Source organism: Rattus norvegicus, chromosome Y (assembly GCF_036323735.1).
Source record: "Rattus norvegicus strain BN/NHsdMcwi chromosome Y, GRCr8, whole genome shotgun sequence".
NCBI lineage: Eukaryota > Metazoa > Chordata > Mammalia > Rodentia > Muridae > Rattus > Rattus norvegicus.
In genome coordinates, this window is record NC_086040.1 from 30,841,384 (window position 1) to 30,855,544 (window position 14,161).

Below are 14,161 nucleotides of genomic sequence, written 5' to 3' on the forward strand. Positions count from 1 at the left end.
GTCCAGCATTTGTGACAGTCACACCATTAGCCTGTGCCGCCATAGTTCTTGATCCCTGACCTTAAAAGATCCCAGCCTTTCCGAACTACAAATTGTTCCATACATTGTTTTTTATATCAGAGTCAGTAGGGAAAAGATCTTAGCCAGCTTCACAAACAATTTTATTTTTCCAAAAGCTTTTAATGGGTTGTGGTCCTCGCTAATCATTCTACATTTCCTCGGGCAATGATAGAAGCAATGATCTACCCCAGAGGCAATTGCTAAAAGACCTGTATCACTCTTATTGCAAATGCCAATGGCACTGCCCTCTGAGTGGTAGAAAGCTCCATGAGGATTTTCATGCACTTCTTAGATTAAGAGAGGATGAGTGCAATAACTGAGCACCACTCTGCCTGAAATCCTCGTGGGGTTCATGACTCACCAAGGTTCAACGAGACTGTGCTGAAGAGTGGGCCATACCCCAGGATTTCTAAAGCTCTGTGCCATTCCTCCTTCACAGGCCTTGGCAATACTCCATTTCAGAACCAAATTTGAACTATGCTTTTACCCTAGATATAATTTCAAATACTATACTAATCAGGGAGAGTGTGCAGCCTTACATTGTCCTTGACTTTAATGGAATTGCTTTACATTTCTTTCCATTTAGGTTGATGCTGGGTACCGGCCTGCTGTCCATTGCCTCTATTATGTTTCTGCATAGGACTCGTATCCCTGATTGCTCTCTCCCTTTTAACATGAAGGTGGGTTGGAATATTTTTGCAAGCTTTTTAAATATCTAATGAGATTATCATGTGATTTTTCTCTTTCAGTTTCATTATATAGTGAATTATATTGATGGATTTTCAGAAATTGAAACATCTCTGCCTCCCCCTAGAAATTAATAATTACACAGCATAACCTACAGAAAGGATCTCACATTCACATGCATACTCCAATAGCTCCCCAAAAACACAAAAAAATACAAACAAAAAAAAATCATGCACCCTACTGAACAGATGTAATACTCACATACATACTCAAACATCCTAATCGAAAACACAAAAACCAGAAAACATGCAAGCAAAAAAAAAAAAAAAAAAAAACCCTGCTCCCGCAACATCTCAGTAATACCTTTAAGCATTAATGTCCTCTACTCAACAGTAAAAGGACACAGGCTAACACAATGGATTTAAAATCAGGATCTATCCTTCTGTTGCACTCAAGAAACACAATCCAGCAACCAAGATAGACACAACCTCAGACCAAGGGGTTGGAAAAGATTTCCAACCTAATGGACACAAGAAACAAGATGGTGTAGCCATTCTAACATCCAGCAAATCAGACTTTCTACCAAAAGTAATCAAAAGAGACGGGGAAGGATACTTCATATGCATCAGAGGAAAAATCCACCAAAATGACATCTCAATTCTGGATGTCTATAGGCCAAAGACAAAAAGCAGAAATATTGGTGAGAGAAATATTGCTAAAGCGTAAATATCAAATCGAACCTCACACATTAATAGTGGGTGACATCAATGTCCCATCTCACCAAAGGCAGGCCATTGAGACAGAAATTTAAAAAATAAATAAATAAATGATTAAACAAACACGGGGTTCAATAAAATTGACCTCACTGATATCTACAGAATAGTTCACACAAACACAAAAGTACACACTCTCTTTTCAGTACCTCATGGAACCTTATCCTAAAATGAACATGTTCTCCCACTCTAAAGAAGCCACAATGGATACAGAAATACTGCACTAACCATTGGATCTTCTCAGATCACCATGGATTAAAACTGGACTTCAACAATAAGAAAAAGTGTATAAACTCATTGAAATTCAATAGCTGGCAACTTAAGATCCACCAGTTCAGGGAAGAGATGAAAAACAAAAAGTGCTCCTAGAATTTAATGAAAATGAAGGCACAACTTCTCCAAAGTTACCTGCATATGCAGCACAGGGTGCTTTTATAAAGAAACCGGAGAGACCCCACACTAGCAACTTCCCAGCACACCCTAGATCTCTAAAATAAAAAGAAGCAAATACATATTAAAGGAGGAGACAGCAAGAAATGATCAGACTCAGGGTGAGAGTGATCCATCAGAAACAAAGAGAATACAAAGATCAAAAAAACAAAAAAAAAAAAAAAACAAAAAAAACAAAACAAAAAAACAAGAGCTGGTTCCTTGGGAACATCAATCCGACAGACAAATCCTCAGACAGATAATGTAATAGGAGGAGAGAGCATCCATCCAAATAACAAATTCAGAAATGAACAGGAAGCCGTATCAATGTACAATGATGAAAGTCACATAATCATTAGTTCTCACTTTAAAGTGGATGATTGTGTAGACTGATTGCACTGACCACAGGTAAATTTAGGTAAGATAAACTCTGTAAATAGCTCTACAACACCTAATGAGACACAAACAGTAATTAAGTTTCCCTACTGAAAGAGCCCAAGGGCCAGATTGTTTGAGTGCAGACTCCTACCAGGTTTTCAAAGAATTCTCGACCTACACCAAAAAAACAGAAACAGGAGGAAAACGCCAAAATGATTCCATGACACCAGTGTCGCCCTGACACATAAATCACAAACGACACAACAAAGAAAGAATTTCAGAAGAATTTCCCTTACCAACATTGGTGGAAAAAATACTAGGTAAAATGCTCGAAAATAAAATCCAAGGGCATATCAAAACCGCCATTCAGTGCCATCATGTAGGCTACCTCCTGAGGCTGCAGGAGTGGATCAATCTATGAAAACCCATCAAAGTGATCCACTATATAAGCAAACTGAACTGAAAAAAAAATATTCTGCCCTCAGCATTTCACATTAACGTGCGAGCTCCACCTGGAGTTAACTTTGTGGATGTTGCATACCATGCAGTATATATATACACATATATATTTATATTGTATATAAATACATATATATATTTATACACATATATAAAATATTATTATAATAAATTAATATATTAAAGTGATATGTACAATCATAATAATATAATTAATAATATACTATATTAACATATTAAAGAATATTATTATTAAAATAAATAATATAGTCATATTTTATTAATACATTATATTATTATATATTTATATCATAATAAAATATAATTGATACTAATATATTATGTTAGTATATTAAATTATTATATAGTAATAAACTATACCTCTCTTACCCTCTTCTGACTCTCTACCTAACCACACCCTCAGTACTCCAGTATCAACTTTCCCCTCTGGCTCACTGTCATAGGCTTTAACATTTAAAGAACAGTTAAAAGGGACAGAAGGTTCATATGCGATCTCCTTAATCCATGAAAGAGGACTAGCCAGGGGCAACCTCCTTTGAGGAAGCAGATAAATATCAGGATACAAATAACATTTGCTGGGGGAAGATCAAATTCGAATAATGACTTTGCATATCTATCCAGTGTATTCTGAGAAAATGGGGAATATTCTTTCTAAAGACCCAGCTATACTACTCCTGGCCTTATATCTGAAAAAACCTCTGCCATACCGGAAGGACATGTGCTCCATAACGTTCTAACTGCTTTCTTCATAATGAGCAGAAAATAGAAATAACCCAGAAGCCCCTCAACGAAAAAATGGCTACAGAAAATGTGGTTCATTTACACTATGGAATACTACACAGTTATGAAAAATAAGGACATTGTGAAGATGCGGTGGAGTAGATGGAATGAGAAAGTATTGTTCTGAATGAGGTAACTGAGTCCCAAAATAACATGTACATACTCACTTAAAAGAGGGTATTAGCCATAAAGTACAGAATTCAAACACTAAGATCTAAGGAACCAAAGAGGCTAAACAAGAAGAAAGACCCAAGAAAAATTATTGAATTTCACTCAGAAGGAGGAATAAAATAATGAGAGGAGGCAGGAAAGGAATGGGTGGCTGAGGGGATGGGACGGGAAATGGGGTTTGAGAATCATTTCTTGAGAGAGACGAGCAAGAGGGACAGAGGGCCAAGAGAATAAAGAGAAATCAGTGACTGTCCAGGGTGGGTGCTATCTCTAAGATTTGCCTGCAATCTGGGATTGGTGAGGCTACCCTAGCGTGTATGAGGGTGACTTTAGTTGAGACTCGGAGCAGTGGGGATACAAATACTGAAATGGTCACTTTCCATAGCCACAGAGGACCAAAAGTGGAAGGATAAGGACACAAAGCCACCCCCAAAATTTTGACACAGAAATTGCCCTCTCTATAAGAGACACAGGTACAGAGATGGAAGAGAAATGAGGGAATGGACAAAGGATAAGTAGCCGGATGTGAGACTTATCCTACGGGCAAACCTCAAACACTGACATGTTTGCAGACGGGAAGATAGCATTATTGTTCTCTGCAAGGCTCCACCGAGCAGCCGACTGACCCAGAAGCAGAGGTGCACGGCCAAAGATCGGATAGAGCTCAGAGAGTCTAACCACAGAGCTGAGGAAAGGACTGAAAGAGGCAGAGGAGCACAGTGGTCTTCACGAGGGTTCACTAAACCCGTCGCCTGTCTTTGGATCCTGTTCTCCTACTCGAGCTTCGTTTTCAGGACCTGGTGGGAGATGATGAATCTAACCCTGCAAAGACTTGATGTGCCAGGGGAGAGGGTGCACCCAGAAGGGCACTCCACTCTCTCAGAGAAGATGGGGAGAGGATAGAAAGAGGGACTGTAAATGGTGGGAGCCTGGAGGAGTGTGGTGACAGTGCAGCATTCAGAATGTTACCTGGTGAATATATACAACAATTCTTGCAAGGGGCACAGGCATGACATCACGGGGATGGTGGCGTGACATCATGGGTGTGGCTCATGACATCGTGTAGGTGGGGCATGACATCATGGGAGTGGGGCATATCCTCATGGGGATGGGGTCATGATATCATGAAGCTTCATGGAAAATAGTTGAAACTAGAAAAAAAAACAAAAACAAAAACAAAAACAAAAAAAAAAAAAAACAGCCCGAGAGCGAGCTGAGACCTAGAGACACAAACATGGCGCGTGTTTACCTATGGATGGTATCAGGTGTGAGGCAAATCATATTCTATCTACAATCCACAAATGGAGAGAGGACAAAGGAAAGGAGAAGGCTGGTGAGAGGGAAAGCATCAACCTCTCTGAAAAGAAAACTGTAACAGATTCTGTGATTGAAGTGCGGACGACTGAGACAGGAGCTGAAGGTTGGTGGGGAAGATGGAGGAATAGCGCTGTGCAGAGAGAACCGGCCAGAATTAAGGGACATATGGGTTAATGCAGAAACTCAATGGATGCACTTGTTAGTTCATGGCGTCTAGAGAACAACCTCCCGAGTATTTAATCTGATAGAGAACGCAGAGTCCGAACCTTCAATCTTTTGAAATCAAGCAAGTGGAACCTCAGGTTTTGGGATGGGGCACATTCAGTGGAGTCGGTTTCTGAGGAGGTCAAATGGAGATCCCTGAATAACAGACCGATGCTGGGACAGAGATTATAAAAGCTCAAGCAAATGAGCCCTTCTGGTACCTTAAGCCTCCATCGATGTAAATCCACCCGAAAACCCCTTCCCGCTCTTCAAGGTTTGTGTAGCCCTTGTTCAACCTGAGTAAAATATATGCACACAGCGCGTCCCTGAACACCTTCTAACAGAGTTGTGACACTGAATACCTTGGAGCAACCCCCAACTCACTTGCAGGCAGACCAAGATTCTGTTGACCAAATAGTTCCAGAGGCCACTTCATCCTTTTGCACCTGGACACTCTAAGAAGCATACATCAGAGATGTGTGTGTGTGTGTGTGTGTGTGTGTGTGTGTGTCTATTTGTCTGTGTGTGTGTCTGTGTATCTGTGTGTCTGTCTGTGTATCTATGTGTCTGTCTGTGTGTCTCTGTGTGTGTATTTTTATGTGTGTGAGTGTTTGTGTGTGTTTGCATCTGTGTGTGTCTATCTCTGTGTATGTGTGTGTATGTGTGTTTATGTGTGTGTATGTGTGTTCCTGTGTTGTGTCTCTGTGTGTGTATTTTTATGCGTGTGAGTGTTTGTATGTGTGTATGTCTCTGTGTGTGTATGTGTGTGTATGTGTGTTTATGTGTGTGTATGTGTGTGTATCTGTGTGTGTGTATCTGTCTGTTTGTCTGTCTGTGTCTCTCTTGGTGTGTCTGTGTGTATGTGTGTGTGTCTGTATGTCTGTGTGTGTGTGGATATGTGTGTTTATGTGTGTGTGTGTGTATGTGTGTGTGTGTGTGTGTGTGTGTGTGTGTGTGTGTGTTAGTCATGCACAAGCTAACCATCCTCACACAGACTGTCTGGTTTGCTTTTCTTTTTGGAAAGTTGGCAAATCTTTCTCCTGTCCTAAGAAAAGACCACCCTGATTCTCAAATCTCTCTGTGAAGTCATGACAGGTTGAGTGATTTTCAAGTATGAGGAGACTGTCCTAGTGAAAATAGCTTTCATGGGTAAAATAACCCTTGAAAAACATGTCTCAATATTTACTTTACTTAGTCTGTGATCCCTTGAGGGGATTATTCTATTATTATTATTATTATTATTATTATTATTATTATTATTATTATTATTATTATTAAAATAATCATCATTTTATTATTATTATTATTATTATTATTATTATTATTATTATTATTACTATTCCAGGATTATTACATTATTTTATTGTCTGTGCTGTTACCAGTGTGCTAATGTTCACTGATGGCAGGAAGATTATTTTCCATGGGTGTCCCATTCGACGGCCATGTTTTAGTTCTTGAAACTGAAAGTTTCATTTACATGTTCCCAAGAGCAAATACATGCAAGTACAGAAAGTTCCTTGGTCTTCTACATGAGAGTGACACCCTCACATAGTCTTCTGATCTATTTGAAGAACAGAATTTAGATAGGCAAAGAGAAGGTTGGTGACCAAAGACCCAGGTTATGGAGAAATAAGACAGTTTTCACAATATTACAGGTTTTGGGGGTTGGTAGACATTACATAACCATCTTTTCATTCATAGCAGGAAGAGTCAAAATTATTAAAATATTGTAGGCAGAAAATTTTAACAACATATTAATGCTGGCTAATTTAAACATTATATATTCTCTTTCAGGTTCTTCTTGAAATTATTTGAAGATGTGAAAACCGGTATGTGTTTATCTGTACACATTCATATAGCATGGCCGTCACTCTAGTGAAGGACAGACTGCACGACTGTCAAGAGACAGACTGACTTTCTTGCCAAAGGAATAAATCTTCATGTTCACGGAGGCAGTTTCGATCTTAGGTGCAGATGTTTAAAATCCCCTGAATGCTTCCTACAGCTACCGTTTCCAATATGTGGTTATAACCTCGGATGTGGTTTGTTCTTTGAATTTTTTTTTTAAAAACTACAAGAAAGTTTCGATTGCATATACTATTTGGAGATGTTGTCTTTTATCTTTTCTATCGATGTACTCTGGGTTGTAGACAGTTAGGCATTTTATGATCTATCTATCACAGCAGGGGCTGCCGATGAGTTGAGGCTTCATCAGGAATAAAGGAAAGAAGACAGGTAAGGTAATAGAGAACTCCCTGATGTATTTATCCCCTGTGAATCTGAGATGGCTGTTGTCATCAACCCGTATATATAAACTTTAACTTTACAACAAAGTACACTCACATGAGTTTAAACCTTTGTACTTTTCATTGTGTAAATATTTGCAATAAAGAGAGTTTTCAAAGTAATAAAGTTGTGTGATGTGTGTAACACTTTTAATAGATTTAACTTTGGTACCTGATATTTGTCTAGGAAATTGTCCATTTCCTGTAGATTTTCTAGTTTTGTTGAATATAGGCTTTTATAGTAAGATATGATGATATTTTTTAATTTTTCTCTGAATCTGTAGGTATGTCTCCCTTTTTATTTCTAATTGTGTTAATTTGGACACACTCTATGGGTCCTCTCGTTAGTCTGGCTAAGGGTTTATCTATCTTGTTGATTTTCTCAAAGAACCATCTTTTGGTTCTGTTGATTCTTTCTATGGTCCTTTTTCTTTCTACTTGGTTGATTTCAGCTCTGAGTTTGATTATTTCCTGCCTTCTACTCCTCCTGGGTGTATTTGCTTCTTTTTGTTCTAGAGCTTTTAGGTGTGCTGTCAAGCTGCTGACATATGCTCTTTCCTGTTTCTTTCTGCAGGCTCACAGCGCTATGAGTTTTCCTCTTAGCATAGCTTTCATTGTGTCCCAAAAGTTTGGGTATGTTGTACCTTCATTTTCATTAAATTCCAAAAAGTTTTTAATTTCTTTCTATATTTCTACCTTGGCTAGGTTATCATTGAGTAGAGCATTGTTCAATTTCCACGTATATGTGGGCATTCTTCCCTTATTGTTATTGAAGACCAGTTTTAGTCTGTGGTAGTCTGATAGCACGCATGGGATTATTTCTATCTTTCTGTACCTGTTGAGGCCCGTTTTTTGACCAACTATATGGTCAATTTTGGAGAAAGTACAATGAGGAGCTGAGAAGAAGGTATATCCTTTTGCTTTAGAATAGAATGTTCTATAAATATCCGTTAAGTCCATTAGGCTCATGACTTCTCTTAGTCTGTCTACATCTCTGTTTAATTTCTGTTTCCAAAATCTGTCCATTGATGAGAGTGGGGTGTTGAAATCTCACACTATTACTGTGTGAGGTGCAATGTGTGTTTTGAGCTTTAGTAAGGTTTCTTTTACGTATGTAGGTGCCCTTGTATTTGGAGCATAGATATTTAGGATTGAGAGTTCATCTTGTTGGATTTTTCCTTTGATGAATATGAAGTGTCCTTCCTTATCTTTTTTGATGACTTTTTATTGAAAATTGATTTTATTTGATATTAGAATGGCTACTCCAGCTTGCTTCTTCTGACCATTTGCTTGGAAAGTTGTTTTCCAGCCTTTCACTCTGAGGTAGTGTCTGTCTTTGTCTCTGAGGTGTGTTTCCTGTAGGCAGCAGAATGCAGGGTCCTAGTTGCATATCCAGTTTGTTAATCTATGTCTTTTTATTGGGGAGTTGAGGCCATTGATATTGAGAGATGTTAAGGAATAGTGATTTGGGCTCCGATGATGCCATGTAATCTTGGTTTCTGTTGCTTGGGTTCCTGCGCTTGCCTCTCGCCATCAGATTATCTCTAGTGTTACTTTGTTCTGCTATTTCTGACAGTGGCTAGACTGTCCTATAAGCCTGTGCATCAGGAGTGCTGTAGATCTGTTTTCCTGTTTCCTTTCAGCCAGTTATGGGGACAGAGTGTTCTGCTTTCGGGTGTGTAGTTTTTCCTCTCTACACGTCTTCAGCTGTTCCTGTGGGCCTGTGTCTTGAGTTCACCAGCAGGTGACTTGCAGGGGAAAAGTTGGTCCTACATGGGGTTCCGAGGCTCAAGTGTGCTCGTGGGGTACTGCCTAAGTCCTCTCTGCGGCGGCAGCAACCGAGAAGATCTGCGCCGCTCTTTCTGGGAGCCTCCATGCGCCAGGGTTACAGATGGCGTTTGGTGTTTTCCTCTGGCATCTGGATGTGCGCAGAGTGCAGTCTCTTCTGGTTTCCCAGGCGTGTCTGCCTCTCTGTAGGTTTAGCTCTCCCTCCCACAGGATTTGGGTGCAGAGAACTGAAACTTCCTTTTCATAAGTAGTTTCTGTATTTGTATAGGTAGCTCTCTAGCTAGAGAGTAAGGCCTTTCCTCTGCCAGATAAATATCCAGAAAATCACCTCAAGAACCAGAATGTTATATTTACATTTAAATTTGTGCAAAAAAATTATTCGCAGGAAATCTTGAGGCTGCAGGACAGGTACACACATCTGCCCACCCCAGCCCACATCCCTGATGCAAGGAGAAATTGAACAGTGCTTCTGGACACTGGGATATAGGAACAGTCAGCTACCTGTACCCACGGTTCTGGTCTGTACCGAGGACTGCAATGAATGGCAAAACAGTTCCTTGTATCCAAATCCAATAGGGGTGAGAGTTGGACCCTCAAGAGTGTGGATTTCCTGAAAAGTCAGAGGAGAATACCCACCTTCCCACCGTACAGTCCCAAGAGTGTTTCCCACAGTCCAACTTTGGCCATGGAGGGCAAGGTCATACAGAAACAACCAGGGTCATGATCATTTGATTCCTGCCTGCAGCTAGAGCTGGACGAATGTCTCCAGGAGTGCCTACACCCATGAGAACAGAACACCTGTTCACAGGAAAGTATAAAAGAAAACAGGAAAAAAGTTCTACAACAGTGCTGACACAGAGGACTACAGCAGGGTCAAGTCACTCTCAGAAGCAGCATGACAAGCAAATACCAGAGACAACCCAATGAAGAGGGTCAAGCATAGAAACCTAAGAAACAAAAACCAATACTACGTGGCATCAGCAGAGCCCAGTTTTCCCACGAAAGTAAATACTGGATATTTAAACACACCAGAAAAGCAAGATTTAGATTTAAAATCACAGTCATTGATAATGATGGAGGACTTTGAGAGAAACCTAAAGAATTCCCTTAGAAAAATGCAGGAAAACACAAGTGAACAAGTAGAAGCCCTTCGAGAGGAAACACAAACATCCATGAAAGAATTACAGGAAACATGACCAAACAAGTGGACGACTTGAAAATAGAAATAGAAATAATAAAGAAAGCAAAAAGTTGACAAAGGAGGAGAGAGAAAAACCAAGGAAGAGACAAGGAGCTGTAGATACAAGAATCACCAACAGAAGGCAAGAGATAGAAGAGAGAATCTCAGGGACAGGAGATCCCATAGAAATCATCGACACAACTGATGAAGATAATGGAAAACAAAAAGTTCCTGGCCCAAAACATACAGGAAATCCAGGACAAAATGAAAAGTTCAAACCTGAGGCTAATAGGTATAGAAGAAGAGATGACTCCCAACTTAAAGGGCCAGTAATTATCTTCAACAACATTAAAAAAGAAAACTTCCCTATCCTAAAAAATTGATGCCCATGAACAAACAAGAAGCCCACAGAACTCCAAATAGATTGGAGCAGAAGAGAAATTCCTCCCATCACATAATAGTCAAAACACCAAATGTGCAAGACAAAGAAAGAATATAAAAAGCAGTAAGGGAAAAAGTCCAAGTGATATATATATATATATATATATATATATATATGTATACATGTATATATATATATGTATTCAGATCTATAAGAATTACACAAGACTTCTCACCAGAGACTATGAAACTGAGAATACCCTGGACAGATGTCAAATAGACCCTAAGAGAGCACAATTCCCAGACCTGGTTACTGTATCCAGTAAAACTTTCAAGTAATAGAGACAAAGAAACCAAGATATTCCATGAAAAAACCAAATTTATGAAATCACTTTCAGGAAATCCAGGCCTACAAAAGATAATAAATGGAAAACACTAACACAAGGAGAGAAAATACATCATACCGAAAACAAGAATATAATTTCCTTGCAATGAAATGAAAAGAGGTAATCAAACATAATTCTACCTCTAACTAGAAAAATAAATAACTCTCAACATCAATGAACTGAATTCCCCAATGAAAAGTCACCGATTCACAGAAGGGATACATAAAGAGTATCGAGCATTTTGCTGTAGGCAGGAAACACACCTCAGAGACAAAGACGAATACTACCTAAGAGTACATGTCTGGAAAACAAATTTCCAAGAAAATTGCCTGAAGAAGCAAGCTGAAGTTGGATTATAATATCAAATAAAATTGAACTTCAAACAAAAGTCTTTAAAAAGGTAAGGATGGACATGGCTTTCTAAGGAGGATAAGAAGGATGATGACTTCATAGTCATCAAAGGAAAAATCCACCAAGATGAACTCTCAATCATATATATCTATACTCCAAATGAAAGGGCACCTGCACTCATAAAAGAAACCTTATTAAATTACAAAGCATACATTGCACTTCACATGATAGATAATAGTAGGAGATTTCAACACCCCACCCTCATCACTGGAGAGATCATGGAAATAGGAATTTGAAAGAGATATGAACCAGATTTATTTAACAGATATTTATAGAACATTCCATCCTAAAAATAAAATGATATGCATTATTTTCAGAACCTCCTGGAACCTTCTCCAAAATTAACCATACAATCAGTCACTAAACAGGCCTCAACATATGCAGGAAGATAGAAATAATCCCATGCATTATATCAGACCACCACACACAAAGACTGGTCTTCAATACTAATAATAATGACAGAAAGCTCATGTATACATGGAAGTTGAACAATGCTCTACTTTATGACAACTTGGTCAAGGAAGAAATAAAGAAAGATATTAAAGACACCTTAGAACTTAATGAAAATGAAGGTACAACATTCCCAAACATATGTGACACAATGAAAGCAGTACTAAGAGAATAACTTATAGGTCTGAATGCTTGGGAGAAGAAACAGGAGAGAGCATATATCAGCAGCGTGACAGCACACGTAAAATCTCTAGAAGAAAAAGAAATAAGTGAACCCAAGAGGTGTAGAAGGTAGGAAATAATAAAACTCAGAGCTGAAATGAACCAAGTAGAAACAAAAAGGAGTTTACAAAGAATCAACAACAACAGAAGCTGTTTCTTTGAGAAAAACAACAAGATATATAAACCCTTAGCAGACTAACCAGAGGTCACAGAGACAGTATCCAAATTAAGAAAATCAGGAATGAAAAGGGATACATAACAACAGAATCTGAAGAAATTCCAAAAATCAGGAGATTCCAATATAAAAGTCTATATACAAGAAAACTGGAAAATATGGAGGAAATGGACAATTTTCTAGACAGATACCAGGTAGCCACGTTAAATCGGGGTCAAATAAACTATCTCAACACTCCTTAAATCCTAAAGAAATAGAAGTAGTTATTAAAGGTCTCCCAAACAAAACCCTGTTCTGCATGTGTTCAGGGCAGAATTTTATTAAACCTTCATAGAAGACTTCATACAAGTACTGTGCAAACTAGTACACAAAACTAGCTGAAACGGAGCACTACCAAATTGCTTCTATGAAGCCAAATTACTCTTTTATCTACACTTCACAAAGACCCAACAAAGAAAGAGAACTTCAGACCAATTTCCTTTATGAATATTGATTCAAAAATTCTCAATAAAATTCTTGCAAACCGAATCTAATAAACAATCATCCATCATGATCAGGGATGCAGGGATGTTTTAATATACAAAAAAACATCAATGTTATCCAACGTGTAAACAAACTCAAAGATAAGGAACCATGGTCTTTTCATTAGATGCTGAGAAAGCATTTGACAAAATTCAACAGAGTAGGGAGCAGCGCGAAAAACAAAGATGGCAATGACATCCAGTCCTGCCTTGTAGTAAATGAATTAACGCACATGCGCAGGCTTGTCCCCTTGCCAGGGTGGCTGTAGAATAATGAGGTGATCTGGCGCCCACCTGTGGCTAATAGCAGTACTGCGCTTACACAGGTTTTGCACCTGTTGTCAGTTCGACGGGATGGTAATAAGCTAATGAGGGATTCATGCTCCGCCAATCCCTGAAGGACAAGTAGCAAGGGTGATAGTGGGATGATTGGTGCTCCACCAATCTCTGAAGGACAATTTGCATAGCCACAGCCTGTTGTGTTTATAAAGCCAGCACTCTTGCTGCTTGAGGTCCCCATATCACCAAAGAGGTGGTCCTGCAATAAAGGCTGTTGTGAGAATCCGACTGTGTTGCGTATTCCTTGCGGTCTGATGTGGCCGTGGCAACTGGTGGCCCATGCGGACACCTGCGGACATTCTTGTGGATTCAGAACTCTCCAGTTTCAGGATGGCAACATTGGTAAATTCCCGGATAAGAGATGATAAGTTTCTCTGGAAAAAAAAAAAGAAAAAAGAAAATAAAGAATATGAAAGCCTTGGTATAGAGGCCGAAAGGTTTCTGAAGATGAAAGCCTTGGTATAGAGGTCGAAAACTTTGTGAAGACGAAAGTCTTGGTATAGAGGCAGAAATGTTTGTGGACTGTGGCAGCTGTAAGTAATTTATCCGCAGCTGTAAGTAATCTATCCGCAGGTGTTGCAGAAGCTTTAGATGTTCAGGGTAATATTAATAGTCAGTTGAAAACGGGAATTTTGCTGCTGTTTCAAAGGGTTGATTTGCTCCAGGAACAAGTGGATATTGTGATGGGTGTGATTCTGAGTTTTAAGGTTATCTTATTACTCTGGGAAAGAGGAAAAGATTCAA

General features: G+C 39.0%; 1 long non-coding RNA gene across 1 annotated transcript in view; it reads right to left on the reverse strand.

The window, feature by feature from the left end:
• LOC134484354 (uncharacterized) overlaps positions 1-14,161 on the reverse strand; it is an 853,788-nt gene that overhangs the window by 637,672 nt on the left and 201,955 nt on the right. The window lies entirely within an intron of this gene.